This window comes from Corythoichthys intestinalis, chromosome 20, assembly GCF_030265065.1.
Source record: "Corythoichthys intestinalis isolate RoL2023-P3 chromosome 20, ASM3026506v1, whole genome shotgun sequence".
NCBI lineage: Eukaryota > Metazoa > Chordata > Actinopteri > Syngnathiformes > Syngnathidae > Corythoichthys > Corythoichthys intestinalis.
This window is the reverse complement of record NC_080414.1, coordinates 1620526-1638949: the sequence shown is the minus strand read 5'-3', so window position 1 is coordinate 1638949 and position 18424 is coordinate 1620526. Positions and strand designations below refer to the sequence as shown.

At 39.5% G+C, this 18424-nt stretch overlaps 1 protein-coding gene across 1 annotated transcript in view; it reads left to right on the top strand.

Moving 5' to 3' along the window:
* The window catches only part of gpr158a (G protein-coupled receptor 158a), a 63379-nt gene that overhangs the window by 2434 nt on the left and 42521 nt on the right, over window positions 1–18424 (top strand). The window lies entirely within an intron of this gene.

Genomic DNA, 18424 nt, shown 5'->3' with positions numbered 1-18424 from the left:
AGCAGAGGGCGACAAAAATCTGAAAAACACAACAAGTACACATTTTACTGTGCTGTCATTTTAATGTTTGAGCGGGGCATGTGCGTTAATTGCGTCAAATATTTTAACGTGATTAATTAAAAATATTAATTACCGCCCGTTAACGCGACAATTTTGACAGCCCTAATATATATTTATATAATATATGTAATTTGGTGTTCAAAAAGTCTTTTTTCAAACTTGACTCTTGAAAAAGAAGGGGTCGTCTTATAATCAGGGAAGTCTTATATTCGGGCCAATACGGTATTTCTTTTTTTATGTAACTCATTGTCTGATTAAATATTATGTTCTACTCGATCTATACTTAAAAACTTTAACATATAAAATATTTCAAATATATTTTTTTTCCTTTTTTTCACAAGACGCTCGTTCTTAGCATTAGCCTAATGCTAATGCAACATGGATGCTAGGCAAACGGCACGAGTTAAATTTAGTGTGTGATGATCTCATCACAGACCTTTAAAGGCAAAAGCAACATTGCACATGCTCTCTCGCCAAGAAAACAAATTTACCGTGTGTGCAAGCCTTCATGAAGACTGGAGACGACACACTGATGTGATGAGTCAGGAAAGGAAGGGGGGGACACAGCACGTCACGAGTGACACAACCAGATACTGCTACGATGCAGGCTAACGACACTTAAAATGTCCCACATTGTGAACATGTGATGGAAACTACTTCTGTCTCATTCTCGTCTCAAAAGATGAAAACTGCCATGCGTCTCGTTACGTTTTAATCTCCCAAAACACGTTTTTAGCTCGTTATCGTCTCGTCATCGTCATGAAAGAAGTGTTTGCTGACGAAGTATGTTGGTTGTCGTCATCATTGATGAAAACAACACTGGTTTAACGATTTTTAAGGCCTGGAATTTGACCAATTCCATTTAATGACTTTTAATGGTTTTTAATGACCCGCATATGCAGAGCCCCTAAAGGTTCATCGACGGAAATAAAATACATTTCAGCAATGTGGTGCGCACCTGTCTGGTAAACATTAGCACTATACACCATTTTAGCTAGCGGACCTTTGCTATGCAATTTAGCCAATTGGCTAACTTACATAGCAAAAGTCCGCGAAAGCACACCCCCCCGCTGGGAGAGCACTACTAGTATACTCGGCTAATTCCCCTACAAATGGGACTGGACTAAAAATGATCATGTGACCAATTTTAGAAATGTTCGCAGATTTTAGCGCCAATTTGTCCAAATCTTGAAATTTTCTGATTTCTTTCATCCTTCATAAAAGCAGACTCACTTTGTGTAACTAGATACAGTTTGAAACTTTCTTTTTTTTCCCATAAAAAATTAATGAGCAAGTTTTTGTCCAATATCCGGGAAACCGTACAATTTTTCAAAAAATTTTCCTCTGTCACTTTTATTCCCCTCGCCATCCCGGAATTTTTGATGCCCAAATTGTGTGTTATGGTCAAAAATTGAAAGCGTAGGTACACTTTGAAACTTCTCTTTTTTTCCCATTCAAAATGAATGGGCAAGGTTTTGGCAAATTTCCAGGGAACCGCAAATGTTTTCCAAATTCTGTGCATAATTTTTATGTCCCTCACCGTCCTGGAATTTTTGATGCCCAAATTGTGTGATTTGGTCAAAAATTGTAGGACTAGATACATTTTGATTTTTTTTTTTTTCTCATTAAAAATGAATGGGCAAGTTTTTGTCAAATTTCCAGGGAACCGTAATTTTTTTCCAAATTCTGTATACAACTTTTATGTCCCTCACCGTCCCGGAATTTTTGATACCTAAATTATGTAATGTGGTCAAAAATTGTAGGACTAGATACATTTTGAAAATTGCTTTTTTTTCGGAAAATCGGGGTTTGCGGCACAACGGAAATTTTTTTGGAGCCGTTTGAAAAATTCCCTGCGTCGCGCAAAAATGCCAGACGTGTCGATACTTGAACAGTGCCGATCGGTCAAGTAGTTCGGGCTGCGCGTCGCGTCGAAGGAATCCCATTTTTCAAAGACCCAGATAATGACACTAAAGGCATTCTATTCTATTCTATTCTATTCTATTCTATTCTATTCTATTCTATTCTATTCTATTCTATTCTATTCTATTCTATTCTATTCTATTCTATTCTATCAAAATGAATTTGCTATTATTTGCTTTTACTTTGGAAAACCAACATGTTCATCAACATGTTTTCTGATATTTTTTTACACGTTAACAATCAGTCTAGGGATTTCAGTCATTTGAAGGTCCAAATCTGTACGAATTGGCTGCCGATGAGTTAACGATTTTACTCCAGCGACCGCGAATCCCTTTTTACTCACGCAGTCGCGCGCAAAGTGGTGAACCAGCATCCATATCCCGGAGGTGTGGCATTTCGGCATCCGATCACGCACTGTGAACGAAGCGAACGGCGTCCGATCAGTTTGGACTGATTTGGAATCTGTGCTTGCCTGCGAGCCAGCCAGAGTGTGTAGCAATTAAACATTCATTGAAGACCCTACACACACGCACGCGCACAACTAGTGATCTGGATTAATTATTCATTGAGAAGATGATGTTGGTCAGGATTCTGTGAAGCTCCAACACTTGACTCTTCAACAGTAAACAGCGCACATTACACCAGAGGCGGGATTTATCCTTTTCTTTATTTGTTTATTTATTTATTTTTACCTCTGCAAATGTGTGACTCATCCCCTCATTGAAGGAAAAAAAATGTGAGGAGCAAGTTTGGAGAAATAAAAAAAGTAGGCCTGCAGCCAGAGGTTCCCAGCGCTGCTAGGCTATTTTTAGACTCCTGTTTAAATCCCCCCCACACCTTCTGAGTCGGGATTGGGGGGGTGCACAATGGTAAATTTTGGGAAGCTGACTTAATCGTGAATTGTGCAGTTAATGTAAACTTTTGAAGGACACGCCAAAGAAGGAAAAAGCCAAGGGTTCACTTACTTTTTCTTCCATGTCCAATACAAATATAAAAATCCGGGTGGTCCTGATCACATACAGTTCTGGCCAAAAGTATTGTCACCCCTGCAATTCTGTCAGATAATGCTCAATTTCACCCAGAAAATGATTGCAATTACAAATGCTTTGGTAGGGATATCTTCATTTATTTTGCTTGCAATGAAAAAACACAAAAGAAAGATTTTTAAAAAAATTTTTTAATCATTATCATTTTACACAAAACTGAAAAAATACGCCGGACAAAAGTATTGGCATCCTCAGCCTAATACTTAGCACAACCTTTAGACAAAATAACTGCGAACAACCACTTCCAGTATCCATCAATGAGTTTCTCACAATGGAATTTTAGACCATTCTTCTTTGGCCAACTGCTCCAGGTCTCTGAGATTTGAAGGGTGCTTTCTCCAAACTGCCATTTTCAGATCTTTCTACAGGATTTGGGTCTGGACTCATTGCTGGCCACTTTAGAAGTCTCCAGTGCTTTCTCTCAAACCATCTTCTATTCCTTTTTTAAGTGTGTTTTGAGTCATTGTCCTGCTGGGAGACCCAGTTTTTTCACAAAGCGCTCTACATTATGCTGCAAAATTTGTTGGTAGTCTTCAGACTTCATAATGCCATGCACACGGTCAAGTAGTCCAGTGCCAGGGGCAGGAAAGCAACCCCAAAATATCAGGGAACCTCTGCCATGTTTGACTGTGGGGCAGGGCCAGGCCAGCCTATACGCAGACTATGCAGCTGCTTAGGGCCCCTGACCACAATGGGGCCCCCAATCTGGCAATTGTTTAATTTATATTCTATTTTGTTTACTACAGTTTGCTTTATTTGACGTTTGTGAGTTTTGATACTTGATTACAAGCTTAAAAAAATAAAAGTTCTTCCTTAACTTCTTTCTTTCCTGTTTTAGAAAAAGGTTTGGCGCTATCTACTGTAAGTACTGACAGTCATTTGGGGTGAGAAGTTTGAAGTATGCAGTGCAACAAAATCTGATTAATATACAAAGTATGGACGTATGGCTTGGATTGCATGTATGAGTTTCACAGTACACTGTGACAAAATGGTGGCCCGAAAATATGGACCCCTTGACATTATTTTGCTTAGGGCCCCCAAATGGCCTGGGCCGGCCCTGCTGTGGGGACCGTGTTCTTGTCTGTGAAGGCCTCGTTTTTTTCCCTATAAACTCTATGTTGATGCTTTTCCCAAAAAGCTGTACTTTTGTCTCATCTGACCAGAGAACATTCATTCAGGTCAGTTTGGCAAACTCCAGCCTGGCTTTATAGAGTCCCTTTTCATTCAGATGCCGACGGATAGTACGGGTTGACACTGGTGTACCCTCGGACAGCTTGAACTTGTGTGGATGTTAGTTGAGGTTCTGGTAGCACTTTATAATAACTATCCGTTTTACTAGTTAATAGATCATTAGTAAACTGTTGAAAAATGATTTATTGTTGATTTGTGAAGTATTTGCTAACAGTTTGTTAAGCATTTACAGGGTGTTCTTAACCTGAAACACAGTTTGTGTAGAAAAGTTTCAAGTTTTTGTGTGTAACGTTTGGCATTTCTATCTTTTCAGGTTAAGAAATGCAGTTCACTTCAAAAGAAAAGGAATTTTGATAAGGCATTTTGCAGGCAGCGCTCATGTTGCACTTTTATGAAAATCTGCCATAGAACCAACAAATATTTGTACTTTGTATATTTAACCAATAAAACTTATGACCGTCAACATAAAGTGGACATAGTTTTATTAAGATCCATCAACTAGCATGGGCATTTAAAATGGGGTCAACCATATTGGATCACACTGTAAATGCTTAACAAACTGTTAACAAATACTTCACAAATCAACAATAAATCCTTTATGAACAGTTTACTAATGATCTATTAACTAGTAAAACAGATAGTTATTATAAAGTGTAACCAGGTTCTTTATCCACAATCTTTCGTTGAAATCTCATCAATTTTTCTTCTCAGTCCATATCTAGGGAGGTTAGCACTTATTGATGACGCTGTGCACGGTAGACACAGGAACATTCAGGTCTTTGGAGATGGACTTCTAGCCTTGAGATTGCCCATGCTTCCACACAATTTTGCTTCTGAAGTCCTCAGACAGTTTGTACCGCTCATTGATTTCAATCAATCATCAATCAATCAATCAACTTTATTTGTATAGCACATTTAAAAATCCGCCAAAGTGCTTTACATAGCATAACACAGCAAATAAGTCAACTTTGAAAGATAAAACAAACACATAAAATAAAATAAATAAAAGACGAGGTCATAAACTGTCATTGCACATTAAAGGCTGAAGAAAAATAAAATGTTTTAAGGCGTGATTTAAAATCCGTAAGTGAGGGGGCCTCTCTAATAGTAAGTGGTAATTGGTTCCACAGCCTGGGCGCCATCACCGCAAATGCACGGTTCAAAGGAGGCTTCAGTTCCATTCACTGATGTTTATTGCTCTTGAGTACACCAAACACCGCAGAACTAGATTAAAAACATAAACATATTTCAATTTGTACAACGCTAGCATAACAACAAAGACGCTAATGGCAAAATATAATACAAAGTTGCACTGACCACTTTAGCCCGAATTCAACCAATGGCAGTCTTCTCAAACGCACTCTTCTCATTCAAAGGTGATGCTTTAACATGTAACTTGCATGAAACAATAACAACATTGTTAACGATGAGAAAATTATAAAGATATACAATGCGCATCACATGCATGAGAAACCGACCGCACCTGCTCTCTTTCGCTCCAGAAATGTAAAGCCACCGGTTAGCGTCGTAGCGTGCGCACTTCCGGTTATCGTGTCAAAATAAAAGCATGACGTATTCAACATGAATGCAGATGCCTGCAGCTACACAGTTCTTTTGTCTTTTCTTTTCTCCGTGCTCAATGTGGTACACACAAGGACAGAGGTTGAGTCAACTTTAATCCATTTTAACTTGCTGCAAGTGTGATTTAGTTATTGCCACCAGCTGTTGTGTGCCACAGCAGGTGCTGTTAACTACACAAATTAGACAAGCATCACATGATTTTTCAAAGGGGGCCAATACTGTTGTCTGGCCCATTTTTGGAGTTTTGTGTAAAATCATAATGATTTAATTTTTTCCCCATTCTCTTTTTTGTTTTTTTTTCATTGCAAGCAGAATAAGTTAAGATCTTACTACCAAAGCATTTGGAATTGCAATTATTTTCTGGGAGAAATTGAGCGTTATCCAACAGAATTACAGGAGTGCCAATATTTTTCGACAGCACTGTATGTACTGTATACTAGAGGTGCACGATAATTATCGGTCCGACAATAGGAATTATGACGTCATCCCAACAAATCCGATAATATATTATCGGCCCTATTAATAATATTTTTGGCACGGTGTCGGATTGGGATTTGTGCGTTTGTTTCCACTCCTGTTTTTCCCAGTATGCAAAGTTTTGTTACTGTCTTTGTTTTGTTCATTATAATAATGTTCATGTCATCATGAAAATTCTGGTTCGGTCAAAGGCAAATCTAAGCTGTATCAACCACTAGTATTTTTGACCTCCAGGTGTTCAAAAACTCAGGTGAATATACCCATTGGCAGTGTATCAAATACTTGTTCTCCCCACTGTACATTGAAAAATTATATATATATTATCAGTTATCGTATCGGCATCGGCCTTGAGGAGCAGGAAGTTATCGATATCGGTTTCAAAAAATGGATATCGTGCACCCCTGCTGTACACTGAAGCTTGTGTTTGCTGTGACAAAACAGCTGTTTGAGCAGCTGTGGAAAGTTCTTTGGTCATTGTGTGCTTCAACATAATAAACCGTGAACCTTGACAACTGAATGTTGGATTTGTCAAGACAAAGTAAAGGTTCTTGATGGGATTTGCCCCAGATGTTCTAACACTCAGTTTTCTAAAATGCAGACAGTCTGATTTAGCTGCAGTTCTGGATGCTAGTTGTAGTGAGGAATTTCTTAAAAATCATGGTTCTATGACATTTAAATCCAGTGTATTTGTATTGAAAATCAACAGTCAGATTTTTTTTTTTTTTTTTTTTATAACAAATTTGAACTTCAAAATTAGTGGATTATGCCCATAACTTCAGGTAATCTCCTAAATATTTTCAGTTTATCCCCGCGTGTAGGACAGGATAAAGCCACCGTAACAACATTAAATCTTGATAATCCTTTAACGGGCAAACCTAATGACATTAGCATAATACCGTCCGAACTCGACAGATTAACGACGCCGTTAGCGACGGCTCTCTTCATTAGCGGCGCCGATGTGTCCTCCGCATAGCTTGGAAGCGATCTCAATCAATGGGTTCATGCTAACGTATCACGTGAAAGCCATCGGTAGGCTAGGCAAGGCAAATTCATATATATCGCACAATTCAACACAAGGCGATTGAAAGTGCTTTACATCACATGAAGATCATAAAAATCACATTAAATCAATAGAACGTAAAAACAATGACAATCGAAACAGGAAATAAAATTATACATAAAAATCGCTTTAATCACGAATAGAATTGAAAAAAATACTACTACTAACACTAATAATCACTAGGGCTGTCAAACGATTACAATTTTTAATCGAGTTAATCACAGCTTAAAAATTAAATAATCATAATTAATCGCAATTCAAACCATCTCTAAAATATGCCATATTTTTTCCTGTAAATTATTGTTGGAATGTAAAGATAAGACACAAGATGGACATAAACATTCAACATAGTGTACATAAGTACTGTATTTGTTTATTATAACAATAAATCCACAAGACGGCATTAACATTATTAACATTCTTTCTGTTAAAGGGATCCACGGATAGAAAGACTTGTAGTCCTTAAAAGATCAATTTGAGTACAAGTTATAGTAATTTTATATTTTTTTGAGGGATAGGAATATTTGTTTTGCTTTCACTAAATGTGACTGTAGCGACTTAACTGTTCCGCCCAATTGCATGATGGGAAGTTGGGCAACCATGACTGTCAGTGGTGGCTGCAAATTGTATACAGTATGTTCTGTGTTGTGTTCAATTACGCATGTTAATAAAGAGAATGTCTCCTGCCCCGCCCAAATGCATGATGGGAAGTTGGGCAACCATGACAGTCAGTGGTGGCTGCAAATGGTATACAGTATGTTCTGCATTGTGTTCAATTAGGCGTGTTAAAAAAAAAAGATTGTCTCCTCCGCCCAAAGGCATGATGGGAAGTTGGGCAACCATGTCTGTCAGTGGTGGCTGCAAATGGTATACTACATGTTCTGCGTTGTGTTCAATTAGGCGTGTTAAAAAAAAGATCGTTTCTTGCGCCGCACAAATGCATGATGGGAAGTTGGGCAACCATGATTGTTAATAGTGGCTGCCAAAGCTTAAGCCAATAAAAGGCGCGGTCCAATGAACGTCTGGGTCCACTCGCATTTCTCTGCCTTTTCGCTCTCAATGTGCTGAAACGGCGTCATTGTAAACTGTTTGAGGCAACGCATTAACGGGTCATTTCGTGCATGCGTTAATTGCGTCAAATATTTTAACGTGATTAATTTTAAAAATGATTTACCGCCCGTTAACGCGATATATTTGACAGCACTAATAATAACTGAAATCAGCAATGGAGATAAAGCATAAGAGCAATAGAAAGCAAATAGCTTGAAGTACTGTATATAGGCAGTTATGGAAATGCTGTGCTTAACAAAAGTGTTTTAGCCCTAATTTAAAGGAGCTAACAGTTTGAGCATACTTCAGACCTTCAGTTAACTTGTTCCAGAGGTGACTGAATGCTGCCTCATCCTGCTTGGTTCTTCTTGGAAAATCCAAGAGACTGGTTCTAGACGACAGTGGGGATCTAGATGTTTCATAGGAATCTTACAAATCAAACATGTATTTTGGTCCAAGGCCATTAAGTGTTTTGTAGACGAGCAGTAGTATTTTATAGTCTATCCTTTGACTCACTGGAAGCAGGTGTAATGATTTCAAAAACGGTGTAATGCGGTCCAGTTTCCTTGTATTTGTGAGGACTCTGGCTGCAGCATTCTGTACTAGCTGCAGCTTCCTGACTGATTTTTTATCAAGACCTGTAAATATACTGTTGCAAGAGTCGAATCTATTGAAAATGAATGCATGCATAAGTTTTTCGATATCTTGTTGAGTCAGAAGCCCCTTCATTCTCGCTATATTTTTTAGGTAGTAATAAGCAGATTTAGTGACGGACTTTAGATGGCTATCAAATTTTAGGTCTGAGTTAATAATTACGCCAAGATTTCTGACTTGATTTGTAGCTGTAACTGACATTGTGCTAAGGTGCCTGCTTATCTTTGACCTTTCCTTTTTTGTTAGCCAGTGAAAATTCTGGAAAATCCATTCATTGATTTGATGAATGCATTTACTCAGGGAGACGAAGGGACTATAATCATGTGGGGACACAGAAATGCGGAGTTGTGTGTCATCTGCATAGGTGTGATAGGAGATGTCATACTGTTCCAAAATCTAAGCTAGGGGAAGCATATAGATGTCAAATAAGAGTGGTCCGAGAATTGACCCTTGAGGGACTCCACACGTGAATTTGGTTCGTTCTGACTGATGGTTTCCGATTGACACAAAGAAATCCCTATCATGTAAATAAGATGTGAACCACTGAAGAACAGTGTCAGTAAGCCTTACCCACCGTTCCAATCTGCTGTGTTGTGTATGTTGTGATCTACCGTGTCGAATGCGGCGCTGAGATCCAATAGTAGCAGAACAGATGATTTGCCTGTGTAGGTATTCCGACGAATATCATTTAGGACTTTGATAAGCGCGGTTTTGGTGCTGTGTTGTGGCCAAATTTCAGACTGAAATGAGTTAAAAAGATTGTTTTGCATCATAAAAATCTGGATCTGCTAACAAATTAAGGTAAATTCTCCGTACGATGAGATGCGATCACACCGGTGCTCGAGGGCTTTTGGGGTTTCCGTCCTATTTGCTCCTGGATAGCATCCACTGAACAGATGTTAATTGCCGGCCCCCCGCAGCACCGGACCTCCCCGACGGAGGGCTCGCACCGCTAAAGCTACGCTGACAACTCCGTAACAAAGTCAAACGCGACAAAAGGCGCTTTAACCTGAAACCAGTCTTGGCTTCTGGCGGTTGTCTGTGATTTTCGACCTGGTTTGAACCAGAAACAACGGAGTCACCTTGACAAACGGCAGGAAGGGATTAAATATCCCAAATGAAGATGGTCCGTTCCGGCTTGTTGTTGTTGTACATCTTTCATTATTAATTCAGTGTCGCATTGATTGCGCATTCAGCCGGAGGGGAGCGAGCTGCTGTCTGAACGGCGGAGCGACCGTGTCGCCAGGCTGATCTAAAGACACAGTCGCCTGGATGCCAGATACGCTAACGTGATTGATGATTAGCAGACAAAATTTTTTTATAAAGTGTGCAGTAGTGTTGTGCGATATGGAAAATAATCCTTCCATTGGGCCAAATAAATTGGGTGTCTAGCGCCGTAGATGGCACTGAAAGATAAGCATTCGTAGCCAGTTAAAATGGATCCACAGATAGAAAGACTTGTAGTTCTTAACTTGCACTAACATTTATCTTTTATTATAATCTGATATTGAAACCCCTCTTGTTTTCGTTTTTATACAATTTGTAAAATTATTTTAACCAGTAGGTTGCCATTGTTGTTGACGTTACAGGGCTACGCTGCCAGAATTCCATCTATCACTCTTAATAAAAACAAACAAAAAACTTGTCACTCTTTAACTCATTTGATCCCAAAAACATATAAATACGTTCTATTTTTAATTGTTTCAGTGTCCCAAAGACGTATAAAACATCTATAATGTTTTTATCTCACAATAGACATCTCTGGGTACTGATTCAACTTGGCTCGAAAGCACAACGCTGAAAATCTATTTTAAAGCAATAAAACTGGCCACTGGAGGGCAGTAGCGCATTTGGTAAGACCCGCAACCCGATTTAACGGAACGAACGGCCGGGCCGCACGGCTGGGGCGCCGGCGGCAGACAACCGAGTGGAGGTCCAGGATGCCAGGCACTGGACGACCGAGCAGAACCACCGGGACCACCAGAGCAGCGGACGATGCCGTTGAGTCCGTGCTGCTCGCCGAGGGGAGACAGGCAGCGATGAGTGAAAAGTTTACCACGGCTGTCTCGCCCACAACAGCGTCATCTCTCAGTTAGTTATGTGTACTATGCTATCAAATGCTCTATTTGTCTTTTTGTTTGTTATTTTGTAAAAGGAAAACATTATTCAGATGTTTGGGATGTAACTAAAGCAAAAAATAGCTGTGTTAAAGTCAAAGGTATGTTTGAAATGTACGCTTTCGCAAAGATCTCAATTTCTGTTTTTTCATCAGAAATTGGAAAATTGCTCAAACTAAGCTATTTTCTAATGCTTTTTACTGAATTACTGAATTTTGACTGATTTTGCAGGGCCCACAGAAAATTCTGTTCTATTGCTAGATAAACATAGAACCCACTAAAGAAAGATTACTCTCTTCTTTCAGCAGGAGAAAAAAGTTAGTACATATCTTTTTCCATTCTTTAGAAATCAGCATTAGAAAATAGCTTAGTTTGAGCAATTTTCCAATTTCTGCTGAAAAAAACAGAAAAAATTAGCTTTTTGGAAAAGCATACATTTCAAACATAACTTTGACTTTAACACAGCTATGTTTTGTTTTTGTGACATCCCAAACATCTGAAAAATGTTTTCCTATTACCAAATAACAAACAACAAGAGAAATAGCTTTTGATAGCAAAATAACAATTTATTTTCACATGGCCGCCGCGGCTGTCTCGGCGGACGGGGTGGGCTTTTCCCTCGTCACCGCCTGTAGTGTCTCATCAAGATGGATTTTTTTGAGTCTTTCTTTTGTTGTGACCACTGCCACGTGGCGGTGTTCGCCTGAGGAACTTGTGTGGGTTTAGGGTTAGGTGTCAGAGACGCGGGCAGGCAGGTGGTGTGGACCCAAATTGTCCAAATGCAGGGAAAAAAAAAACACAGCAAGGCAGGGGGCAGTGAACTCAAAAAACATTTAAATAATAACTAACAAAATCACAAGGTACAACCAAAAGGACTAGGGATCAAAAAGGCAATGTTCAAACAAAACTTGCTTAATCCGAGGGACGGGTACACGAGGGCTTGGACAGGACTTTACTTCAACATTGACAATGACGCGCAACAAGGAGTGAAAAGAAACCAGGAGCTTATATACACAAACAGACAAGGGGTAACGACACAACGAGGAACAGGTGAACACTGGAGGATGCAAGTCGGAAGATACACTCGGAGCAGGCAGAACAGGTGAAACCAATGGGCAATCACAGGGACAAGTCACACTTGGAGAAAACAAACACAAAACCTGACATTTAGGGTTCCTGGGGGGTAACTGGTTTGGCCCGCACGGCGGCACGGGCTCAACGGCATCGTCTGCTGCACTGCTGGTCCGGGTCGTTCTGGTCGGTCGTTCGTCGCCTGGCATCCTGGACGTCCTGTCGGTCGTCTTGCTCGGACTTCCCGCGCCTGGCGTCCTGGTCGTACATTCGGTCGTCTTCCGCCGGCGCCACGGCCGTGCGGCCCAGCCGCTCGTTCCATTGAATCGGGTTGCCGGTCTTACCAAATGCGCTACTGCCCTCCAGTGGCCAGTTTTATTGCTTTAAAATGGATTTTCAGCATTGCACTTCGGAGCAAAGTTGCATCAGAACCTAGAGATGCCTCTTGTGAAAAAAAAACGTAAAAGACGTATAAATATGTTTTTGGAGCAAATGAGTTAATGTCAAACTCGCCATTGACACCTTGTGGTGTATTTAAATCACTGCCTTACATAGAGTGACTGTGAAGTACGGCAGCATGGCCCTGTGACGTCACTGCCCTGCGACGTCAACAACAATTGCAAACTACTAGTTTATTTTTTAGTTTAAAAATTTCCAAAATTTATTAAAACAGTAAGAGGGATTTTGATATCAAATTATTATTACTCGTACAAACATTTATCTTTAGCGCCATCCAGGCCGGCCGATGAGTTAACGGGAAGCCAAATTTCTTGACATTTCCTGTCAGGTTTATGTATTTTTAGTCCGAAATTGGACATTTTCCGTCTTTCTCGTCAGCTGCCCGATTCCCCTCGAGTGTCACTCCGCATTTGTCGTTTATCAGTCCTTCACGTGGACCCCGACCATCTTCCCGTCCCTGAGGAATTTTTAATGCGTGTCAAGGAATATGACAACATGTGGCAGCTGAAAGAATGAAAAGAAGAAGAGGCTCTTTATTTGCTTTGCTTTGACAGCGTGGTCGCTGCGGGCGCCGTGTCCGCTTTGATGGGCGGCGACAGGACTCAATAAAAGGACCGTGGTCTTGATGTAACGGCCGCCGGCCGGACTCTGCATTAGTTTCTCCTCCTCTTGTCGGCGTAATGCCTTTTCTGTCACTTAAGAGTTTTTCTTTAGGGAAGACAGCTTTTTTGTGACGTCTTCTTGCGTTAAGGTTATATTTAGGTTCAGAAATACACTTATTGTTGAATAAACTTCACACAACATGATTTATTCCACATCATTTCAGATCATACAATGTCATTCCACTTTAAAAACATTATTACACATCAATACAGGTAATCCCCGGGTTAAGAACGAGTTTAGTTCCTAGCAACATACCCCGAATTTAACGTAAATCGCAATTAACCCTTTAAACACTTGGTAAATTTTCGGATTTGGTCGGTTTTAGAGACGCAGTCCGATGGACAAAGTGGTAGTGTTTTGCCTTAAGAAAGACTGCGTTTCCCATGAGGACCAGCACACACCCGCACAGTGTCGTAAAATCATAAATCAATCCATTTAAATCAATCTTCTGGTCACCTGCAGATGGCTTACACAACATTTTAGCAACCGTGTGGCTTAGTGTGGCTTACCCCTCCTCACCCGAACTCGTACCGACACCCTCAAGATATAAAAAAGGTGTCATTCAACTAGGTGTCAGTCCACATATTATTATAAATGTTTTGAAAATATTTTATAAAAGTTAAGAAGTTACCTAGTGTTCCTTTAAGTACCTCTAAATACCCCCTAAATTCCATAATAACTATCCAAAAACATATTATTGGTCATTGTACTGTCCTCGCCAAGACTTTGGCGCCAAGTTCTAGCCAGACAGGAAGCTTTGCTGTAATCTTTCTGCGCTGTTCTTCGTGTGCGCAAGTACAGTCTTGGAGGAAGTACGACCCAATACCCGCTCTGCGCTTCCTGTACCAAAATAAAAGCATGCATGACAAAACAAAAGTTAACATTACAATCAAATACACATTTCACCAAAGGGCAGAACAGTCATTAGAGATAGACTGATCTTAGACTGATTACCAGCGCCGATATTTGGAGATTTGACAAAGGCAGTTTAAAAAAAAATAAAATAAAAAAGTGCAAAAAGCAAACCGAAACCGAACCGAAACCGTGATCCCAAAACCGAGGTTCAAACCGAACCGTGGGCTAACTGAACCGTTGCACCCCTACTGTTTACGCGGTTAAAAAAAAACAACTGGAGACAAAATGGCGGACGAGACTCCGGTGTCGTAAAGTCGAAATCCCTTAAGTCTGATACGTCGTAACCCGGAGACTACCTGTATTCAATATTCCACATCATCGCATTGTTTTTCCAAATCATTAAGCATGAATAGACTGCATTCCATGTGATTTCATATTTTATGCATAATTTCAGATCATACAACATTATCCCACATCATTATACAGTGTTCCACAATATTAGACTTCAGACTTCACTTGAATGATGTGGAGTAATGTTGAATAAATCCCTATTTATTCAACAGTATTCCACATCGTTTTAGTATTTCCACATTCTCCAGCATTCCACATCATTCTACAGTGTTCCACATCGTTCAACCTTTTTTCTTCCATATTAGACTTCAGACTTCAATTGAATGATGTGGAGTAATGTTGAATAAATCCCGATTTATTATTCAACAGTATTCCACATCATTCGACAGCATTCCACATCATTTAACTTTTCCCCACGTCATCAGACTTTAAACAATTAGATTAATTTCAGATCATTTCAAATAACACAACATTCTACAGTGTCCCACATCGTTCAACCTTTTTTCTTCCATATTAGACTTCAGACTTCACTTGAATGATGTGGAGTAATGTTGAATAAACCCCGATTTATTATTCAACAGTATTCCACATCATTCTAGTATTTCCACATCATTCTACAGTATTCCACATCATTCGACTTTCATTGGATTCATTTTTCAGTAGCCCATGTCTTTTGATATTATTTGATCCAAAAAAAAGATTCCACATCATCCGACAGCATTCCACATCATTAAACTTTTCCCCACATCATTAGACTTCAAACAATTTGATTAATTTCAGATCATTTCAGATAACACAACATTCTACAGTATTTCACGTCATTTCAGTTTCTCACACTCCTTTTAAGATGATTCCACATTATTCAATAGCATTGGCATGCAATTGAGTAAAATGCTCTGTATTACATACAAAATATGCTCAAAGGAACAAAACGCCCCGCCTCGCGTATTCTCCAGATTGCACGCAGGTAAAAATAAGACAAATGTTTCCCCCCAGAAGCTGACAGATTGGTCTACGCGGCGCTGTTGTTGTTTTCGGCGGCACAGACTGTTTTCCGCGTCGACTCCTGTTATTGCAAAACGGGCGAGGTAATTTCTCCGGGAAGGAAGGAAGCAAGAAAAAAATAGCAGCGAGCGATGTGGCGGAATAAAGCGAGGTCACGGCGGCCTCTGGCACCGGCGGTTATTAATAACGCCCGCGCGCCGAGGCGGCCGCCGAGTCTCCTGACGTCCACCTGGAGCTGACTGCAGTTAAATGGCCGCGCTAACATAACGGCGCTCTGGCGCTCGGCCCCAAAATGTCTCTGGATGCCAGGGTGTCGCAATCCATTATTTTGAGAGTCGATTGTTTTTGTGATGAGTCGACTCATTGGCTGTGGTGCGAGGTAACATTTACTTGAGTAACTTTCGGAGAAAAAAAATACTTCTCAGTAGGGCTGCAGCTATTGATTATTTTAGTAGTCGATTAATCGATGAACTAGTTAGTTCGAATAATCGAGTAATCGGATAAGGAACGTGAAAAATTTAAATACCTGAGCTGAGCCTCAAACGGTATTAAAAAAATAATAATAAATGAGGATCTATGTACAACAAAAGAACAATTGGCTAACTTACATAGCAAAAGTCCGCTAGCTTGAATGCTAAAAAATGATTGTTTTTTTTTTTTACAATGCTCTTAACAAATGGTTCAGACACATATTCCCACAAAGAATGGCTAAATATAACTTTAAACTAAATTACGAATGCATTAAAAAACATTAGCTCAAACAAAAACCTAGCTCACGTTGCTCCTAACAGGGAGCCGTTGGATTCAGCCATGTAAAATGAGGCAGACCAGAGGTTAGTGTATCCACCCTAATCAATAAAACAATGCAAACACTTTCAAAATAAACCATTACAACGCCACTTTAATTAAACGAATACTCGAAGCAACAAAATTTAATTCGAATATTTTAATCTAATCGAATATTCGAGTTAATCGATTAATCGTTGCAGCACTACTTCTCAGAGAAGCTTCTAAGAAACGTTGCTACTTGAAACTTGTTTTTTCCTCTTTACATTTGCCAGGCTGCCTACAGTGGCTCTACCAGTTTCACCAATGAGACGTGGCAACAGGGCCGGCCCAGCCTATAGGCAGACTATGCAGCTGCTTAGGGCCCCTGACCACTAGGGGGCCCCCAACCTGGCGATTGTTTAATTTATATTCTATTTTGTGTACTACAGTTTGCTTTATTTGACTTTTGTGAGTTTTGATACTTGATTACAAGCTTAAAAATATAAAAGTTTTTCCTTAACTTCTTTCCTCTTTTAGAAAAAGTTTTAGCGCTATCTACTGTAAGTACTGACAATCATTTGGGGGGAGAAATTTGAAGTATGCAGTGCAACAACATCTGATTAATATACAAAATATGGACATATGGGTTGGATTGCATGTATGGGTTTCACAGTACACTGTGACGAAATGGTGGGCCAAAAATATGGGCCCCTTTGCATTATTTTGCTTAGGGCCCCCAAATGGCCTGGGCCGACCCTGCGTGGCAACAATCATCGCATGGCCACACACGAGCTTACAATCGAGTCCTACGATCACGCCGGCCTGATCAATCACACGGCATCTTCAAAGCGACATAAAAAATGAAGAATTTCCCGTGGAGCGCTGCCGTCAAAATGACTGAAAAGTGCGGATTATCCCTGTTTTTGTTTGGCACCGATAGAACACCGCAAATATTAATTTGATGGTAGAAAATACCGTATGTTTATCTGTGCGTGAGTGCACACTAGAGGGAGCTCATCCTCTATGGACGGGACGGCTGATGCTTTATTTTTTTTGTATTTTGTAATTGCTAACGGCCCGCAGAGAAATAATGAATAATTTGTTTTAGGGCTGTCAAACGATTAAAAATTTTTAATTGAGTTACAGCTTAAAAATTAATTAATCGTAATTAATCGCAAATCAAACCATCTCTAAAATATGCCCTATTTTTCTGTAAATTATTGTTGGAATGGAAAGATAACACACAAGACGGATATATACATTCAACATACGGTACATAAGTACTGTATTTGTTTATTATAACAATAAATCAACAAGATGGCATTAACATTATTAACATTCTGTTAAAGCGATCCATGGATAGAAAGACTTGTAGTTCTTAAAAGATAAATGTTAGTAGAAGTTATAGAAATTTTATATTAAAACCCCTCTTAATGTTTTCGTTTTATTAAAATTTGTAAAATTTTCAATCAAAAAATAAAACTAGTAGCTCGCCTTGTTGATGTCAATAATTACACCATGCTCACTCATTGTGCTTAAAGGTTGGATTTTTCTCTTTTTTTCCATTAAGGTCCCATATTATTTGAATTTTTTAAAAAAAATTATTAGAAGCTAAAAAACACATCTTAACCAGGGGTGCCAATAATTATGGAGGGCACTGTATTTCAAAATTATGAATTAGTCTCAAAATCATGAAATTCTAAGTGAATCAAATGTGATACATTTGGCAAGAAGGGGTTAAATCTTTCAAAATGGAGTCAGTACAAAGGGTTAAGACTAAGGTGAACGCGCGGAGTTTGGCCTTCTGGCCGGATTGTCGGAGTCTCGCCGGCCCGGGTTGTTGGTGCTGCGCCAACGCGGGTCCGGCGGTTTGGCTGGTGGATTCTGGCAGTCTGGCTAGAAAGTCAGATTCCTTCAATGTTCAACATTTTTACATGGTATATAGAGAAAAAACGAAAAGTGTTTTGAAATCAATAAATTGTTAATTTATCAAAAAAATAATCCATGACAAGCAGTTACTCAGTACTTGAGTATTCTATTATAGTATATTTCTCTGAAAATATAGCATCATTTAATGATGATTAACTTCATTT